Below are 18,973 nucleotides of genomic sequence, written 5' to 3'. Positions count from 1 at the left end.
GGGCTGCACTGGAGGAGGGTTTCGGGGGGTCAGGCCGAGAGCGTAGGTGCTGAAATAGTGGAGATGGGGCGCCGGGTGGCACAGAGGAGCACAGAGGAGCAGGGGGGCTGAAGAAGTGGGGATGGCAGAAAGGGGTGTGGTAGGAGCACAATTTCCTCAGCGACGGATGCTGTGCTGCAGACCGCGATGTCACCCCGTCAAAGAGGGAGCGAATCAAAGGCAGTTTCTTTTGATGAATACAAAACAGAGAGGGCCTGCTGAGAAGCACTCTCCCTCTCCCTAATCACAGTGCCCCGCTCCTCCAACCCGCCACCCGAGGACCCCCACCCAGCCCAGCCCCACTGCCCCCCCCCGCCACCGCACCATGAAATGAAAGGAGTGGATAAACAAGGGGAAGGGGATGAAGAGCACATACAATCACAAACAAAGGCCGCTTTCACAATTGCAATAAACATGGTGGGATCCTCTGGAGAGCTGTGCAGAGGGCGGCAGCCTTGTATAGTGAGGGAAACTCTGGGATGGTATAAACAGATATGTAACTACCTCTTCTGCCTCGAGAAAATTGGGTGCCTCCTATACCCCCCCCCCCCCTTCCGATACAAAAATACATGAACATGCTCACTATATGTTAACAACAAACAATTCCCTTTTTTTGCAGATTCCGGAGCCTGTAGCTTTTCCTAACCGTAGCATTGTGATGGTATAACACAAGTTATGATATTGATTTTGAAACATCATTATAAGCCTACTTTATTTTTATATAAACCTCAACCTTTAAACATTTCAAGGGAGTGCATCACTCGCATAGCACTTACTGGCAAACACATTATCATGGTAGCATTTGCCTACATTCGGATCAGACCATCTTTTGTCATGGACGGGGGTAAGAGACCAGAGGCCACTTTTAAAACATGTGTGGGCAATACGAAGATTCCAACATGAGCTAAATCTACCTCAAGGCTCTGCCTTCTAATAAGGGGCTCGCTGTGTTCTTGGTTGTATGGTAGAGATAGCATACCATGCTCACTCCTAACCCTGCCTATGTCACCCTTAATCTCCACACTGAAGCTAGCCAGAATCCACCAGATAATGATTATTACACCAAAATATACCCAACACCATTTATCTTGTGCTGCACCCTTTCCTTTCTCGTTTATACATATTATCAACAATAAGTTCTGATTCAAGTCATTTGATTGGACAACAGGCTTTCATTGGGTGCTAATATAGAGTAAAACAGCACTGGGACATTTAACTACACATGTATCACTCCGCTTTACAGGCGTTTCTCGTAGCCATTAATTAACCGACTGTCAACAGACTCGTATCTCCAAGGGTTGCACAATCCATGGAAAGATACAAATACATGTACATGACACAAATAGCTGGCCTGCGGTCACGTGTTGCCCTACACAAAGCAGAAAGTTTGGAAAATGTTTATGTTTCGCTTGGCAAAAGTCCAGTCCTAGTCCAGTTGTGGAACTATTTGAGTTGGCAGATCCGAATAAACGATCAAATAAACAAACAAATCGTAATATGTTATAACTTCTGACTGTAAACTAATAAATGGTGCTTGTGGAACTGTTTATGTATAAAAGCCATATCACACTCACAGCAGTGCTGTCATACTGAAAATTTAGCACAATGTGCACGGCTGTGATTAACTTCGGTACTCGGCCTGTGGCCTTGTTCCTCAGGACCGAATCACAGCCGTAATGATATACAGATAAGACAGCACTCCCTCTTTTGTGTATATATATATATATATATATATGTTCTATACATTCAACGCTATCATGAACCAAAAAACAGATATTCTAGTATTAGTAAAAATCGGAACCAATACACAGGTCAAATGTGGTCTTTTAAAAACATTCTCTTGAGTGCTACTGCGGTGGGAAATGAGCGACCCATACCTGTAGTCATACTCAATCAGTGGCCATAGGTCTAAGAGTGAGCACGCAGAGTTCCATGCCCAGTCCTGCTTGGCTCCAGCCCCTCTGGACGGCACTCTTCCGCCCAAACCCTGCTGTGTGATCTATGCACATGCATGCATATGTGTGTGTTTGTGTGTAAGTGCAGTTGCATGCATGCGTGCATATGTATGTGTGTATGTGTGTGTGTGTGTGTGTGTGTGTGTGTGTGTGTGTGTTTGCATGGATGCGTGTATATGTGTGTGTATGTGTGTGTGTGTGCGCACTGCGCACACACATGCACGCGCATTCAAGCTCTGGCACATGCGTGCATACGTGTGCGTGGGTTAATGTGTGTCTCCCTGTGTGTATGTGCCCATCGGTGCGTGTCCGCGTGCCTCCGCGTGCGTCCCACCTCGTGCCCTGGGCCTGGAGAGTGGCACGTGCGCGGGGTGTCGCTGCTGTGTCACCTCCTGCCTGCTGAAGTATGAGGCAATTTCCTGCGAGTGGTGCGCGTGGTGAGTGACGACGGGGAGGCCGGGGCGCAGGCAGGGCTCCGCTGCTCTCTTTGATACTGTCAAGGAAGAGTAATGGGGCCCTCTGCAGCGCCACGCTGCAGCCACCACTCAACTAATGTTGTGTGACTTTGGCTCGCTTTTCAAATGAGGTAGAGGGGTACGGGGGGGGGGGGGCACAGCGAAATCGGGGGGGGAATGGCTGCCATCGGGGGGGGAAGGGGCGCATCCCCCCAGTTGAGGATGCATTTAAAACAAAAGACAAAAAGAAAAACTGCTGGGAACTGTGCAAAGAGAACGACCGTCTGCAAAGTATCTCTTTCCATGGCGCAAACGATGATGCCCGTTAAGATGAGATGCTCGTCCATGTATGATGCACTTGGAACAGTTTGGTGCAGTGTGTGTGTGTGTGTGTGTGTGTGTGTGTGTGTGTGTGTGTGTGTGTGTGTGTGTGTGTGTGTTTGTGTGTTTGTTTGTTTGTGTATGTGTACTGTATGTGTGTGTGTGTGTGTGTGTGTTTGTTTGTGTGCGTGTCCTGTGTGTGTGTGCGCGTGCATGGATGTGTGCGCTTGCGTGCATTGGAAAGATACTGTCTATGTGACTCCAGTGTGAGCTATCACAGACAGAAGCCCATTCAGCGATTGAACGATATCCATGCTATTTTCTATAACTCCAAGGTCGTAGTGCTTTACAGCAAGGAGAAACCAGCTTATCATCGACGGCACAACACTCTAATTGGGGAATCTAATATCTTAGTTGCTTGACCCACAATTACACACTTGTTTGTTATCCTTGACCTCCCTAATTCGATAAGAGAAGAAGAAGTTCTTGCATCTTTTTTGTTTACTTTCTTTGCACACATTTTGAAATAAGAACGCCAAATAAAAAGGCCATTAAGATCATTCAATTAGCAATGCTGCATGAGACCTTACTAAGATGCTTGGTCTCCTTTGTGCTGCAATCAAACCATTCCAGTAATTATACAGTAATTACACCCACATTATGAGCTGATGAAAATTTCAAACTATTATAATTAATTCTGGCTAATTGACTGAAAACGTGTCTTGGCTGAGTGCCACATGTGTGGAAATGACAAAAGATAGAAACAGAGCGTATTTTTTTCCGATTCCCAGAGGATTTTTTTTTAAGGACAGGCTGCTACCGACTCGACTCTTTCCATGAACCTCAATAAGCGAATGCCTGGTACGGTAAACGTCGCTAAATGTTTGCGTGGGAGCAATTACAGCTGTGACCTGTGACATCTAAATGATTTTCTTTGTATGTATCAACGGAAAATTCATTAGAACTGTACACTCAATTCAAGGAATGGACCAATGCAGTAACATTTTTTGTAGGATTAACATAATTGTAAAGGACACATTCTGACAAACAACGTCTAAAACAATCTGAAGCTTCGATGTTGGAAAAATTAACTGTATGTATGTATGTATGGATGGTATTCAATCATTACAGAATAAATAAGTCTTCTTGGTAAGTCTACCAAGAACCTCACAATCCCATTAGAGGAGCTTCTTTCACACTGCTTTTCAAGTAATATCAACATATGGAAAACATATTACAATTCCTCAGGGAGTCCTGCTCCCATGTGATTTTGAATGGACCTAGAAAGTATTCATCAGATCAATTGTGATCTTGACAGTTCAAGCTTTTGGGTATTTTAGGTAGCCTGATTACCCTTGACGGTGCTCCAATGTGAGAAGCCATGCACCTCCAAAGGGATTATTATTCAGTGTTCATTATCTGTATACCTGATGCTATCTACAGCACAACCAGGGCACTGCTTAAGCAAAGAGTTCCTCTGAACCTTCCCATAACGCAGAGTCTTTCATCTCTCAACAACTGTGAAAAAGTATTACCAACGGTACCGGGACCTGAGAGTAACCATTTAGAGCCTGAACAGTATGCAGTCTGCTACCAAAAATGGCTGCAGCAAAAATTGTGATGCAAAAGCTTGTGATGTAGCACATTCGTCTTGGAGTTATTCAGGTATTCAAGCACCCAAAAATATTATTGCTGGCTTTGGATCAGCATGATCATTTCTTCTAACATAAAATACCTTTTGTGATTCCATAACCTATAATATATATATATATATATATATATATATATATATATATATATATATATATATATATATCACGAAACAAGATAATAAATCCTCTTTTGTCCTACCAAAAAAAAAAAAAAAATGTCAACACAAATTATAAACAGCGAGACTGCCTGCACGCTTCGACCAAACCCTAAACCATGCACACATCCTTATTGCTTCAATTACCCCTTCCTTCAATGAGATACCCTCAGCTAAATGCCAGAGGTCACCCTTTCCCATTGAGCAAGAAATCAAAATGATAATGACTCCTTATTAAATATTCTATTTGGCAGGGCACATGAGAAACATCAAAGGTGCTGACCCCGAGGGGGGCAGGCGGATGGCTGGGGGTGGCGGTGAGGTTTAAAGATAAACCACATCAAAGCACAGACTGATAGCGTTGGGACATCCACATGGGGGCCGCTTGTGGTGCACATGTGCAGCTGAAATAGATACAACAAACTAGACATTTACAGTTGACGATTTGGATGAGTTGTTGCTCTATAATTGACATCTTTTATCTGTCTACCATCCCAAAAATTAGACATTTTTCCTTTTTTTTGGGCAGTGAGATAACGAGCCCAGTCTGAACCAAGCCACGCAGTAATGGTATGATGTATTTTGCTAAATTACAAATGATTATCCACAGTAAAAAGACGAAAGAGATAATAAAATAAAACATCTACCGGAGACACGATGAACGCACACTAAAATGTGCAATTTTTGTGTCGATTATCTGAAATTGGGCTGGTTGCACGGGATCTCTCTTGCAGCCCTGGCGCAGTTAAACCTTTTAATGGTGGACCAGTAGATGATAGCTATCTCTGCAGTTTGAATTTCAACAAAGCCTGCTCAAGCGATTAATTTTTTTCCTGAATTATTTTAGCAGCCCACCTTGGTAGTGGAGTTCAGAAAGAGCCAGACAGGTTTGCGGAGGTCATCGTCTAAGACTTGACCTTGACCTCAATTCCCTATGGATCTCCTACAGTGTCGTAACGACCTATGTTACAGGACAGTGCACAGCTAATCTACCCATTCGCACAGCTAGTGAGTCAGAAAATAGCCATGACTGCTCTCAACCAACACCCCACCCTGACACTTCAGCATATGCTCTCATTGGAAGAGATTTCACACTTAAGATGTCATCAGACACACACCAACGCACACACACACATATACCCGTACATCACCACATCCAACCCGCACCCACACACAAACATGCACACACACTTTGTGATCATTTAAATTATATTGGGTAATGGGGTAGACTAGACACAAGTCATATCTTCATGCAGATTCTTATTACTAGCTACATTTAAGTACCAGACTTCCATATATTGGCTACAGTGTATCATAAAAATATTAGGTAGCACTGCTTTGACCAAGCATTGCTTGGTCAAATATTTGAGGGGCAAAAAAATCTGCTTGATACTGCAGTGGACGATGCATCTCGCAGTCCCTTACAATAATAAATAAATCAAGAAAAAACATAGGCCTACTTGGCTTATATATGTATCATATTAGACCGTTCTGATTACAGAATGTATAATACATTGGGTTAATAGTCTGCAACCTCATATGGAGTTGGGAGAATTATGAAGATCAGATAATTTAGACGTACAAAGCATTCATTGTTCATCATTCATCCATGGCCGGAAACGTTTTGTGCTCAATCTCATTGTTAGAATGCACAAAAGAACACAAGATATAAAGCACATTATTATATTAAGAGAAACGAGAACAAGAACAAATAATGAGATTGTTCTTTATTCCCTCGCCTGCACAGCACACCTGGACAAAGACCAAGGAAATAAAAATGCCTCCTTCTCGCAATCACACATTTCCCATTCGTAATTCTCACCTATCGCCCCTTCTAACCCCCGCACTTCAACTGGACTGGGGAATTGCAATCCGCCTCCATATCCGAGAACAAAACAGTACACTCCTTATTACTGATGCATTTCAAAGTAGACATCATTATATTTTCAAACCACTTTCTTTTAAAAATGTTACTAAAAAAACATTTTTGCCGGCTCCCGTGGGTACCCCCTCTTCCTCAACTCTTATGATCTTATTAGTCTCCTCTCTACCCCTACCTACTGCGAAAAACACATTGCTATGCAATAGCCGTCTCTGACCTCTCTGTAGCTGGGATTCATCAAGGCAGCCCCTGTGTCTAAAGCCTGGTTTCCTACGAAAAGGTGCTTTGATCAAAAACAGCTATTAATTTTTTTTTCTAGAATGCATTTGGTATGCTTTCAAACTAAGTTTGACATCCCAATATAAATCAAATGTAAAGTAATATAATACCTGGGCAGAGCTTCAGAGATTTAACTGGATTGCATGATACACATTAAAACTATGGTCAAAAACAAGGGTATTAACGTATTCAGTTATGACTCAAAATCGATGAAAACTGAAAAAAAGGGATGGATCCATAATAGCATATCCCTTTAGCAGAGTATAACTGACTCAAGGCGAATGTTCGGACAAGTTCCCTTAACACAATGCCAGGGTCCTGTTTGGTTCATGGCATTTAATAATAGGGAGGGAAAAAAAAAGTAAAGACCTTTATAAATAAAAAGGAGGCTAAACAGGTGAATGAGAATAAGTGTGTAACAAGAATGAGACCAGGATCAAGTAATTAATGTTTTATTTTTTTTTACTGCAAGAAAGAGGCTTTACTGCAGACCTTGAACGTCTGGTCAGACTGTGCTGCCCTGCCAAGAACTGTAGGAGTTGATGAGCTCGGCCAGCTTGAATGATCTACATCGGTGGGCCACGGGCAAGCCCGTTAGCTACAGAGTCCCTGTAATGCTCAGCCCCCAGTACATTATTTCCAAATGGATCAGTCAGCGTCATGCAGCACAGATAAATTCTAATACTGTAATGCCCACTCTCACCGCTGCTACATCACACTACAGGTCAAGAAGGGTGGAGAGAGAGAGAGATGGGGGAACGATGGGAGGAGGGGTTGAATGTAATTTATTTTTCACTGCGGCCAGTATTCCTCCATTAGCTTCAAACGCGAGATAAGTTATTGCCTTTAACGAGTGCCTTTAGCTACCACAGCATGCTGCACTCAAGACTGCAGGCAGCACAAAACATTGGGCTAAAAGCAGGAGGATAGGTATAGGAGTGGTAGTCTGTTTTGGGCCACGATGGATTGAATGGCTTCAGACGGTTCTATTCGTTCTCGCAGAACGGAGCTCACCTAAATCATAACCACACTAGCATTCTGGTTCCTGGTGTGGTTGAACTTGCGTGGTTGTAAGGCGCAATTCAACTCGGGTGGTTGTTCAACACGCTTGCTCGCAAGTTGACGTGCCAAACAATCAATGTTTACCGTTTCAGCGAGATGACATGTAAAACCCACAAGGTGTCTCACAGTAAAGAACGTTGCTGAAGGAAGGGCTGAGTGAACGTGAAGCTGAAACCTGGAGGGGTAGAAACCCTTTGTGTCACATATTCAGATTGCTCTGTGTAACATGTGAATGAGCTTTGGCATCATCTCCACAAATTGCAGAATTTCTCCCTTTGTCTATCAAATGTCACTGCTGGGGATCAAGGAGCCGAGCTGACCTTTTTAAAGAGCTCTGCGAGAACTTCCTGTGTTTCTGAAATGCAACAAATAAGGCAGACAAACCAGAACAACACATTTAAAAATAGCAAGGTGTAGCAACTATGAACTTTTTAATTTACTAACACCAGACTTTAACTTCGTTTTTTTTTCCACATACCATTGATAGGCAACATGTATCTTGTATGAATACCAGGATGTCAATGAACACACAATGTGTGACTTAGGGCCCTATTTTAACAGTCTGAAACGCAAGTGAGAAGCGCCAGGCGCAAGTAGCTTTGTGGGTGGTTCTATGGCGATGTTGCTATTTTACCGGTGCTATTTTATCTTTCGTCCGGCACAAATCTAAAAAGGGTTGGTCTGAAGTAGCCTAATTATCTTTAGGTGTGGTTTGGGCGTAACGTGCAATAAACCAATGAGAGTGCCAGCTCCCATCTCGAGTCCTCAAATAAATTTTGGCAAAGAAAACTTAGCACACATATGATATGCGGTAACTGTGGTTCTATTTAATGATATAAGCAATACATTATAAACATTGTTTCTTCAGTATTGTATGCATTATCGTTATCGACTTGTGTTCCTAATATGCATGGACTGTATAATGCGTTACGTGTTTAGTTTGTGTGTGTTTAAACAGATGGATGCACACACACACGCGCGCCCGCATTCATTCATTCTTTTTAACACTCACTCGCGGTAAAACAATGTTTTCTCACGATCAAATACTCATCAATCCTAAAAGTTATGGGCATGTACATGATGTCTGTGTCAAGAAAATATGTGTTTGCTGTACGGTGTTTGCAGATGCATTGATTTAAAAGTACAACTTATTACCACTGTATCAGCTGTTCTTTCCCAAATAATTTACCAAGAATGTGTGGCTAGGTAGATGAGAGAAGCAAAGTGTATGCATGCGCCCTTAAAATCGCATCTGAACAACGCGCCGTGATTTCTGAAACTGCAAAAGTGATTTCTGAAACTGCAAAATAGCACCGGGGAACGTTTGCGCCAGAACACGCCTCCTCCTTTCGCCGAACCGCCCCTTGGGGCACAAGATCATTCCCTAATTTACCGACGTGTGGCGCAGGAGGGAAAAGAACGCTCTGCGCCAGTTGCAAACTAGACACGACACATGCGCCAGTGAGAAAGTAAATTGCGCCGATGCAAGATAGGGCCCTAAGTGACTAAAAGTGGACCAGGATGTGGCTGTAACAGCCACATACTCCATGCGATGTGTGTGGACTCAAACTTAAAGGGATACTTCACCCATTCAGAACCGGCGTTCTGTCATTATAAAATCACTGTTGTAACATAAAAAAAGTTTTCACCTCAGTCTAACCCAGTCTTCCCCTGGCCCAGCTTTCCTTATATAATTTTTTCACGAGATGACGTCAAATGACGCGTTTGACGTCATCTCGGGAGAACTTTGCTTGCCTGCTAAAAGTGCAGAGGACTACAAACCACTGTTTCCACAAATTTGTGAGCCCACCAATAAGGAATGAGGGGGGGCGGGAGCTTGCGTACGAGATGTAAACACAATGTCCGCCATGTTTCTTCACCGCTTAGCTAGAGGAGGAATTTGCAATGTGAAACAGCCAAGTGGATTTTGAAAATCTATTGTTGGAGCCAGAATACAGCCAGGAAGAATTTACACAAATAGAGGAGGAGGCTGCTGCGAATCTGGTGAGGACGGGGCCATGTGTGTAACCTCTCAACCAGGCTTTACGCCTCATCTGAACAGTTGGGTATTGGATACATATTTCTAGACCCAGAAAGTGAACTGGAAACGCTAGGCAAAGCCCGCCGGGAGAAACAGAGTTCTGAGCGTAGAGTAAGTGTTTTTTTTTTTACTAACACATTTACTACAATAGTTTTGAGTCCCGGGGAAACTGACAATGTAGCTATCCGAAAGTAGCCGATCTTATTGGCAGAGCATAGGCTACGTTACGTTAGCTTGAAGTCTGTGTAATGCTGTATAGGCTACTCAAAGCATAATTTATCTTGCTTTGCTAATGTTGTTCTCTTTCTTTCTGTGTTGTCCAGGCCATCAGAGCTAATTACCCAGCACAAGATGGGCAGTACCGTGGCTACCAGGAGACAGTAGATGCTCAAGATGAGCTGTGACTATTTTGACTCTACACGTTACATTTTTGTAAATAGTTCATATTTTTTCATGAATAATACTTCGAATTCAAGTTGGTTGTTTTGATTTATTTACTAACCCGAGTGCTGTTATACTAAAGTACGCCTACTGTATAGGATAAACACTTATTTCAACTGGGGAGAAAAGGTTGAGCACAAATACTTGATATGCTGAGCTACTGTAATTAGCAAATGTTTTTTATGCTGTACAGTAATATACAAATGATGCCTTTGAAAAAACAGGAGCAGAAGTCTAAACTAGAACGTATCACGGGGATATGTTTACACAAAGTTTGCTCGCGCTACCACTCACGCTAGGACCATGGGTCCTTCCCCCTCCAAACGGAAACAGGCGGGCGGTGCAGCGGGCGCAATGCACTGTGGTAGTTGGAGGATTTCTTACTTTTGAGCCAGAGAGACACTTTTTTGCCTTTTCTCAGGCTGGGATGAACCGATCTCAATTTTTTTTTGCACATTTATAATACGTAGAATTATTTAGTTCATATAACCTTCATATCTCCACTGGTGAAGTATCCCTTTAAAAAGAATGGAACTCTTTGATTGAGAGTCTAGGAAAGATCAAGGTATTATGAGTTGAGCTTTGCTGTCATTAGGCCTGTAATTCATAAAATGACATTTTCAAACTGGCCATGGTGCACGATCAAATCTTTTGTTTTGATCTGATGGCTAATAATGATTTTATTTGTTCTGTTTTTCATTCATATCGGGCTATGCTCAAACATATATTGATATGTTTTTCTTTTTAACATAAAGGGGTCATAGTCATTACTTCTTGAAGATATACGAATGACATATAATATTAGCAACAAATATGTTCTGTACTGGCTCTCCATTTCCAGTACACTGCCTGCTAGTGTCAATTAAATAGCTGCACATGTCACTCAATAGCTGCACATTTGTAAGAACCTATTCAATCTGTTATTGGGGGAGAGTAACTAAGTATTCATGATCAATGGCCCGCTTATGTCCAATTATTATCCAACCATTTACTAACTGTTCTGATCTTTAGGGTGGATAAAAGGATCAGCTACTGGCTAAGACTTAAATCCAAATTATCAATATTAATCTACGCATTATGTGTTATTATGGAGATCACGGTGAGGCAGTTTGGGGAATAAGTCTCTTGCTCTCATCTACTGCTCACAGGAAAATACTGGCAACTAAATAACATAAATACCTAGTAAATAGGTGATAAGTTAATTGTAATATTGTTATCTTAGCCATTATACAGCCTAACCAGAGAGCATCAATTAGAATACCAGCTTCCTCATTTTCATCACAACAGTGGAGCAATGTTTGTCTTCCCTTTCCATAAACTATTCAAGAAAAGATTAGTATCCTTCAGTTGAACACTCTTCACTGCTCATCTTTATTAAATTTCATTTATCTTTTTGTTTCATGCATAATTAATTGGACAGGAATATGCAACAATATCTATTCACCATATTTTCATTAACATTTAAATGGCGACATAATAAGTTGAAGCTTAATGGAGCTTTTATTATTTTGCATAGTATAGCTTTATAATTTGTCTCTTAATATAAGATTACATTTTGCTCTTTTATTATGTTTATCATTTATTGAAGATAATTACATAGGCTTATGCTCTGTTGTGTGGGAAATGCTTTGTACAGATCAAGCTTTCGTCTGTGATGAAATGCAACTTTGCTTTTAATGATATTATATTTTTACTTCAGAACATGCTAATTGCAATGCACAAATTGCACAAATTGCAATGCACAAATATGGGTAAGATATATCATGAGACACACACATTGCACAAGTATCTTCCATATTGGTATTGCTTGCTATATATGAGACAATCATTGACCTTTGCCCGGTATTTCCAAATAATAAAGGCCCTGCCTAATTAACATAAATATCTAGATTCTAGAACCATTTTTCGATCTACTCATGTATAAGAACCGTTCAGTCCAGATTGAATGTGGTGTACAGCACAAGTTCTGAAAACGGTGGTCTTCATCGTTCAACCGTTTCTAAGAAAACAGTTTTCAAATCCAAATATTAAGATGGGTGCAAGTCGCTTAAGTAAACAGAACCAGTGTTCCTTGCATATGGCCTGTGGTAAAGCTGCTGAGCCAGGTCAAGCACTTTAGCTGTAATCAACCGATTAACCCCTCTATCACTTCCACAGTCATTTAGCCACACAGCCTGCAGACAGAATTACAAAGACAGCCATGCCAAGTGTCATGTTGGCTCATCGACCAGCACATCATGTGCCAGCTCTCGTTTATACCAGCAAAACAATTGCCCCTTTTAATGCAGATGAATTATGAAGGAACTACAAGAGTCTTAATTACCCTACCGGCACACATTTAATAATGCAGGATTCTGCTTACAAGTGTGTGAGTGTGGATTGCATGTTAAAGTTAACATTGAACAGTTTCTTAACACAGCACCGAGCTCCCTTGGGCTGGTGTGTGCTTCTGGCCTAGCCTCATTAAAGGTACATTTGTGTGCATGTTGGTGAGTGTACCAGCGTGTGTGCTTGGGAGAATATCCATCCACTCAGCCTGGTGGTGCATGCTTAATTCACCCATTCAGGAGCACAGACGTAGCAGTGGACATGTTTACCCCGTGGCACTTGTCTCTGGTTCATCGCACACACGCACGTATGCACATGCGCACGGACACACGCACACGCACATGCATACGTGGGGATGGGGATGGTGGGGAAGATTGAAAAGGCTGCAAGATAGATAGAGGACACTCACAAGGAGAAAAACAGCCAGGCGCAACGCACACACACACACACACACACAGTGCTATTTTGTCACTCTTTTTGTTTGTTACAATTATGGGAAGGATGCAAAGTTTTGCTTGAGATACTGTAAGAATAAGTGAAGCCACTACAAAAGAACAACTGAAGCCACTATAATCACAGATGAAGCCACTATACAAGAACTAGTGAAGTCACTATAAGAACAAGTGAAGCCACTATAATGACAAGTGTAACCACTGTATAAGAACAAGTGAAGTCACTATCAGGACGGTTGAAGCACTATAAGAACAGATGAAGCCACTATATAAAAAAAAATGAAGCCACTCTTTTAGTAAACAATAACCTTCTTCGGTGGGCGGGGCTTAGGGTGGGGCAGTATAATCCCTGAAAGCAGAGCTATCACCGGCTATTATTATGTTTGGTTTATCTGAGCAATTCCAGCAATGAAACTTAAGCAATTTAAAACATGGATGTTTTCCTTTGAGCTTCTTCTATTCTACCAGCCATAGCTTGTTTACATAATTTGGCTCGATGTAATAATATTATGCTGTGCAATGGCTATTTTTTCTATGCTTATCCACATAGTGTGTAAAATACCTTTGCGTCGATTTATTATTGTAGGCTGGCTACACCTATTTTGGATATTTGGTTTTTGAGAAATGATTGCTGTGGTGGTTTGACTGAGGCCAGTGCAGGCACTTAGATTAGCGTTGACCAATGGGGCGCTTCGGCTGCTGTCCGTGGTGCTGATCAATGGCTGGGTTGCAGGATAGGAGTTGAATGGTGAGCCTATGACTCTACATACAGACATAGCAATTGTCTGCTGCTTTGCAATTGTCTGGAGTGGTTGTCGGCGGAGTAGTACTGGAGTGGTACTACTACTAACTATGTGACGCCACTGAAAAAACAACTAGACACACACTGCACTGAAATATTCCCCAAAAGATACAGAATGACATTAGCATGGCTTACTTCACAACCGACTTCACATGTGGACATTTGCATTTTCTGAAGAAAAAGCATGTGGTTGCATGAGCCAATTTGTTTATCGTGACCATGCTAATCTTCTAACCCTGCGTTCACACCAAAAGATGCAAAAAGTTGACGCGCGTCGTGATCCCATTCAAAGTGAATGTAGAGACGCGTTGCTGCTTTGCTGCCGCAGCATTTGCTGCCGAGAAAACGGGCAGCAAAACTTGATTTGCGGCGCGTCAAAATCTGATTTGCGGCGCGGCATGCCCGTGCCCGCTGCCGGGCACGGGCGAAGGGCGCGTTCACGTATTTTGCGGCGCGTCAAATGCTGCTCGAGTTGAAATATTTCAACTTTTGACGCGCCGCAAACCTTTGACGCGCCGCAAAACTTGATTTGACGCGCCGCAAAACTCAGGCGTCAACGCGTTCGGGCAGCAAATGCATCTTTTGGTGTGAACGCAGGGTAATGCTAGCAAGGCTACTAAACAAGTTCTGAGGTTCAAGTCCCTGGGCTACGTTGAAGCAAGAGTTATGATTGATTGAACATTTTCTTTAACTTTGACTGCGAGGTTAAAGCTCCTCCTGAAAAAAAACATTTGGTCTGGTTTTCAATATGAAACTTGGTGAATGTATTTAAGTACTTTTTGAACAACTTCAGCACATTCTTTATATATATGATGAACGATAACGATAATAATTTCGGCTACTATAATCCTGATACATTTTCTTACCGTTTCATCTCTAATAGATTGTATCTTGTGTAGTTTGATCAGAACTGGTCATGAAACGCAATCAGGTTGACGGTGTAGCGCGTAGCTGGGACATAGCTCAGAGTCGGATATATCATCAACCACCAAACCTCCTTCCTTAGCCTCCCTGTATGAAGAACTCCTGCTCAAACTGATGAGATATGTCACCTTCACCAGCTGCTGACAATATCTCCAACACAGGGGATCAAATTAGATCATCGTCTTTGATATCACCAGCTGTGCTTGATGCTAGATTTGCAATGGCTTTTAGGAAAAGTGCTTCCATGTTAATTCCTATCTCTGACCTCTGAAAGTTTAGAGAATAAGCCAAGCCCCTATACGAACAAGTCAAACCACTATAAGAAAAAAGCCAAGCCACTATAAGAACAAGTCAGGTCACTATGAGAACAAGCGAAGCCACTATAAGAACAAGTCAAGCCACTTTAAGAACAAGTCAGATGTCAAAAGCAAGTAGTGAACAGCTTATCAAGCTCAATGCTATAAGATCTGACATATGGAAGAACATAGAAGCAGATAAGTAAAAATATGTCATTTATCTATGATATGGGAGGACCAACTTATTGAATTATTTAAAAGATGAAACAAGGACAGTTAACAAACCATATAATACAATACAACTGCTGAAATTGAGTTACACAAGATAGAAATATGAATTAAAAAATAAATAGATGATTAGAGGGCCATAATCAAAGGGGTAGGCAGGTGTACTTGTGATCAAATACTTTAAGGGCATGGTTGGTCTATGGAGGGACGAACACCCCCCCCCCCCCCCCCCCCCCCCCCCCCCCCCCCCCCCCCCCCCCCACACACACACACACACACACACACACACACACACACACACACACACACACACACACACACACACACACACACACACACACACACACACACACACACACACACACACACACACACACACACACACACACACACTACACATCCTATGTATTATATTTATAACACAAAGTCTTTTAACCAGCTTGATAGTCCGTTGATATTTTCATTTTCATGGATTCAATACAGCGATAACTTGATGAAGACTGAAATATGTTGACAATATAGGGTAGCATTGTTAATGTTAGGGCTTTGGCACAAACTGATAAACATATACACATGTAATGAAGTACGCATTTTTAATCATCAAGTATTCCAAACACAAAATGCATCTTTCCAGTCAGATCACATCTTATTCAATCTTTGGGAATTTGCTGTTGAGGTTAACTTCTGTTGCCAAACATACAGGTATGAAGGTAAAAGTACACTTTTGGTTTCTGATTCAGTTAAGCTTCAATTGAATTTCATGTACACTTGAAGAGCTCATTCTACTGTATTAATTACCATATATTGCCCAACGACTCAACCATTAATCATATGTCAACAAAAACAACAAAAATAAATATTGACTTTTGAATAACTTAAAAAAAACATTTCAGCAATATACTCAATAAAGTAATAGAATAGGCAATAAACACAGAGCTAACAAATCAGCAACCATCATACAATCAGAAATGCATTAGAGATGCACTATAGTGTCAATATCACAACAAGCAGAGAAACTCAGAAGGGGATTCCAACTGGCCTCATGAGCAGAAAAGTAGCATTGCTTGAAGTTATGTGTATCTCTGAAAGTATCCCAGCGCTCACATGGTGTAGGGACATTTCAAACAATTTACTCATTACACTAACAAGAGCACACTCGCATGCCCCCAAACACATTGACAGTGGCAGTAACACATGCATGCATACAGGCTCAACAGTATGACATGGCATTCTTGTTATGCCACACACCTTGGGAAACAGTGTAAACGCTGGTTGGGTTACCATTAAAAAAAGGTCATAGAAGATTTCAACAACCATATGAATCCACTATAAAAAATAGTTTAGCAGCGATACAAAACTCAGCCAAGTGACCGTATTAAGGCTTTACTTTTTCTTTATCCTAGAGCCTCTGATCCAGAATGCAAAGCAGATCAATCACGTTGTGTATGTAAAAAATGGAGCAGCTTCAAGGAAAATTCCAGTTAGGCATTAGAGAGCCCTTTGCTTAACAGAACATACTCTATTATGGCAAAGAAAGCGTGTCCGATCCTCCAGGTGTACCCAGTGCCTTACAATAGTGTAAACTTTGGGTCGGACCAGTCTGGGCAGAGACATCCAGAGGTACGGGTTAGGGACTAAACGGAGCCCACTAGTGCACAGTTCTCTCCACCGCTCCGCGTCCTCCTCCTCTCAATCCTTTGCATCCCCTCCATCCTACCCCGGGCTCAGCTGCTTCTCTCATTTGTGTCCTGAGAAATCCTGAGAAGAAGAAGAAGAAGAAGAAGCAGCTCCGGAGATGGAGCTCGAACGATGGCATCATGGAATAGCACCGCAAAAACTGCAAGAATTACATTCCACTAACGAGGCGACGAGGAAAAAATTATTAAAAAGCCACCGTTGCTCCACCCATTCGCTCTCGTGCGTCTGTCGCTCAACTTATTTGCTTCTGCAGTTGTTTTACGGGATTAACCTCTGCTACTGAGCCTTTGTAGAAGGATGTATGTGCCCCCACCATCCTTAACGATTCCTCCCATACTACCATCGCCCTTCTTTTTCCCTCCCATTAAGACTACCAGACAAGTTTTCGTTTCCCCACCCAGTCATAGTACCCAGCTTGCAAGCCCTTTTGTCAGTGCTTGTTTAGTGAGTCTGGTCTGCGAGTGTGGCGCATGTCATGCCAGCTTGGATAGGACGAGAGAAACAAGAACGGGGGGGTGGCGGGGGGGAATCTCTTTGTAAGTTATGGGAACACTATGAGACAGACACAGGCGCTCATAAATTATACACTTCATTTGCATATGCTTGGAATAAGACATTATGCAAATATCACACCATTTGCATAATGAATTTCCCTTGATGCCCAGTTCCTCCTTTTTATTAAATAATGCAAAAAAAACAAAAGGTTTTTTCGTAGGAAATTAGCAGTGCAGTGTGATTGCTTCCCAAATACTTTTTCATTGACGTGGAAAGGTAACAACGGACCAAATGTTTGAATTTAGAATGTTCCGCAATTAAAGAGCAGAAGCTTAGCATGCAGTATGTATAAGCATGTGCATTTCTCCATTTTAATTGTCTACTCTACCTTGACTATCAACGCTGTGGGATTGCTAATTAACGGCGGTGGGCATATCTTCGTCAACGGGTGGGGGACGTTATTAAATAATTAAAATAAATTCCGTCTCTCGCTTTCAACCTCCGAGCGAAAACCTGAAACAAAAGCCAATGAAGAGAAAAGGCAATATAGCCGAATAATTACTTAATCAAATTTGACATGTATCGCTAATTCAAGGGAATTAAGAAAAAATATGCTAACGATGTGACGATGTATAAAAAGATAATTACCGCAAGTACGTAGTGTGCGCTATCGCAAATTATCCAAACACATGGTCAATCTTTAAAAAAAATCTATAATCCACTTTACGTGAAAAGTAAAAACAAACCCACTGCGGTAAAAAGCATGGGATACGTGCCATCTTTCTTGGTGATGCGATGAGTATAGGCTGAGCAAGAGAGGAGGAGGTGTGTGGAGTCTGAAGAGGTGGTTAAGAGGAAAGGAGTGAAAATCTATAGCAATGAGGATGGCAAGTTGCTGCAACAGGATTCTGATTGAAAATAGCAAATTTCCAGCACTGCATTCTCAGGCAGAAAAATATAAACTTCCCCAGACTAAAATCCAATCATATCTTTCCCTGGTGACCACTCAGTATAGAAGCAATACTTGCCCTGGTTTTTAGCACGATAAGAGCTGCTGATGCCCGGGCTTGGCTCTCTTTTCCCTAAACTATTTTCAACAGTGGACGTAGGACCGAGTAGAATGGAGCGAAGGCAACCTAAAGACATATGCTGCAGAGCGGACCATAAGTAGCCGATTAATGAGAAACATAAGCCTTATTCATCGCCTTTAAGAATCAATTAACTGAGGCGTTAATTAATGTCAACTCCATAGAACAAAAGGGGGTAGGGTGGTGAGTGGGAAGATGGCTTTCATGGGCAATGGGGGAGCGGGGGGTGGGGGTACTAAGCGTGTGGTAAGAACGCTTGAGAGGAGAGGAGGCTGGCTACACAGGGGTGGTTGGGGGGGGGGGGGGGGGGGGCTGATGGAGAAAGGGGCTGGGCAAATGGGAGAAACAGAGAGCGAATGCAGTTGATGGTAGAGAGAAGT

The 18,973-nt window shown here is 42.1% G+C and overlaps 1 long non-coding RNA gene across 3 annotated transcripts in view; it reads right to left on the bottom strand.

Annotated features, from left to right (window-relative positions):
• LOC130403251 (uncharacterized) overlaps window positions 1–18,973 on the bottom strand; it is a 59,722-nt gene that overhangs the window by 20,490 nt on the left and 20,259 nt on the right. Inside the window, exon 3 of one of the 3 annotated variants that reach the window (XR_008904079.1) lies at window positions 16,192–17,070. The exons of the other annotated variants lie outside the window; for them this stretch is intronic. This is a non-coding gene — a long non-coding RNA (uncharacterized LOC130403251). Of the gene's footprint in view, window positions 1–16,191; window positions 17,071–18,973 lie in introns of those variants that run through there. 3 annotated transcript variants of the gene reach the window in all.

Source organism: Gadus chalcogrammus, chromosome 14, assembly GCF_026213295.1.
Source record: "Gadus chalcogrammus isolate NIFS_2021 chromosome 14, NIFS_Gcha_1.0, whole genome shotgun sequence".
Lineage (NCBI taxonomy): Eukaryota > Metazoa > Chordata > Actinopteri > Gadiformes > Gadidae > Gadus > Gadus chalcogrammus.
Note: the sequence above shows the minus strand (reverse complement) of the source record. Positions and strands in the feature narration are given on the sequence as shown.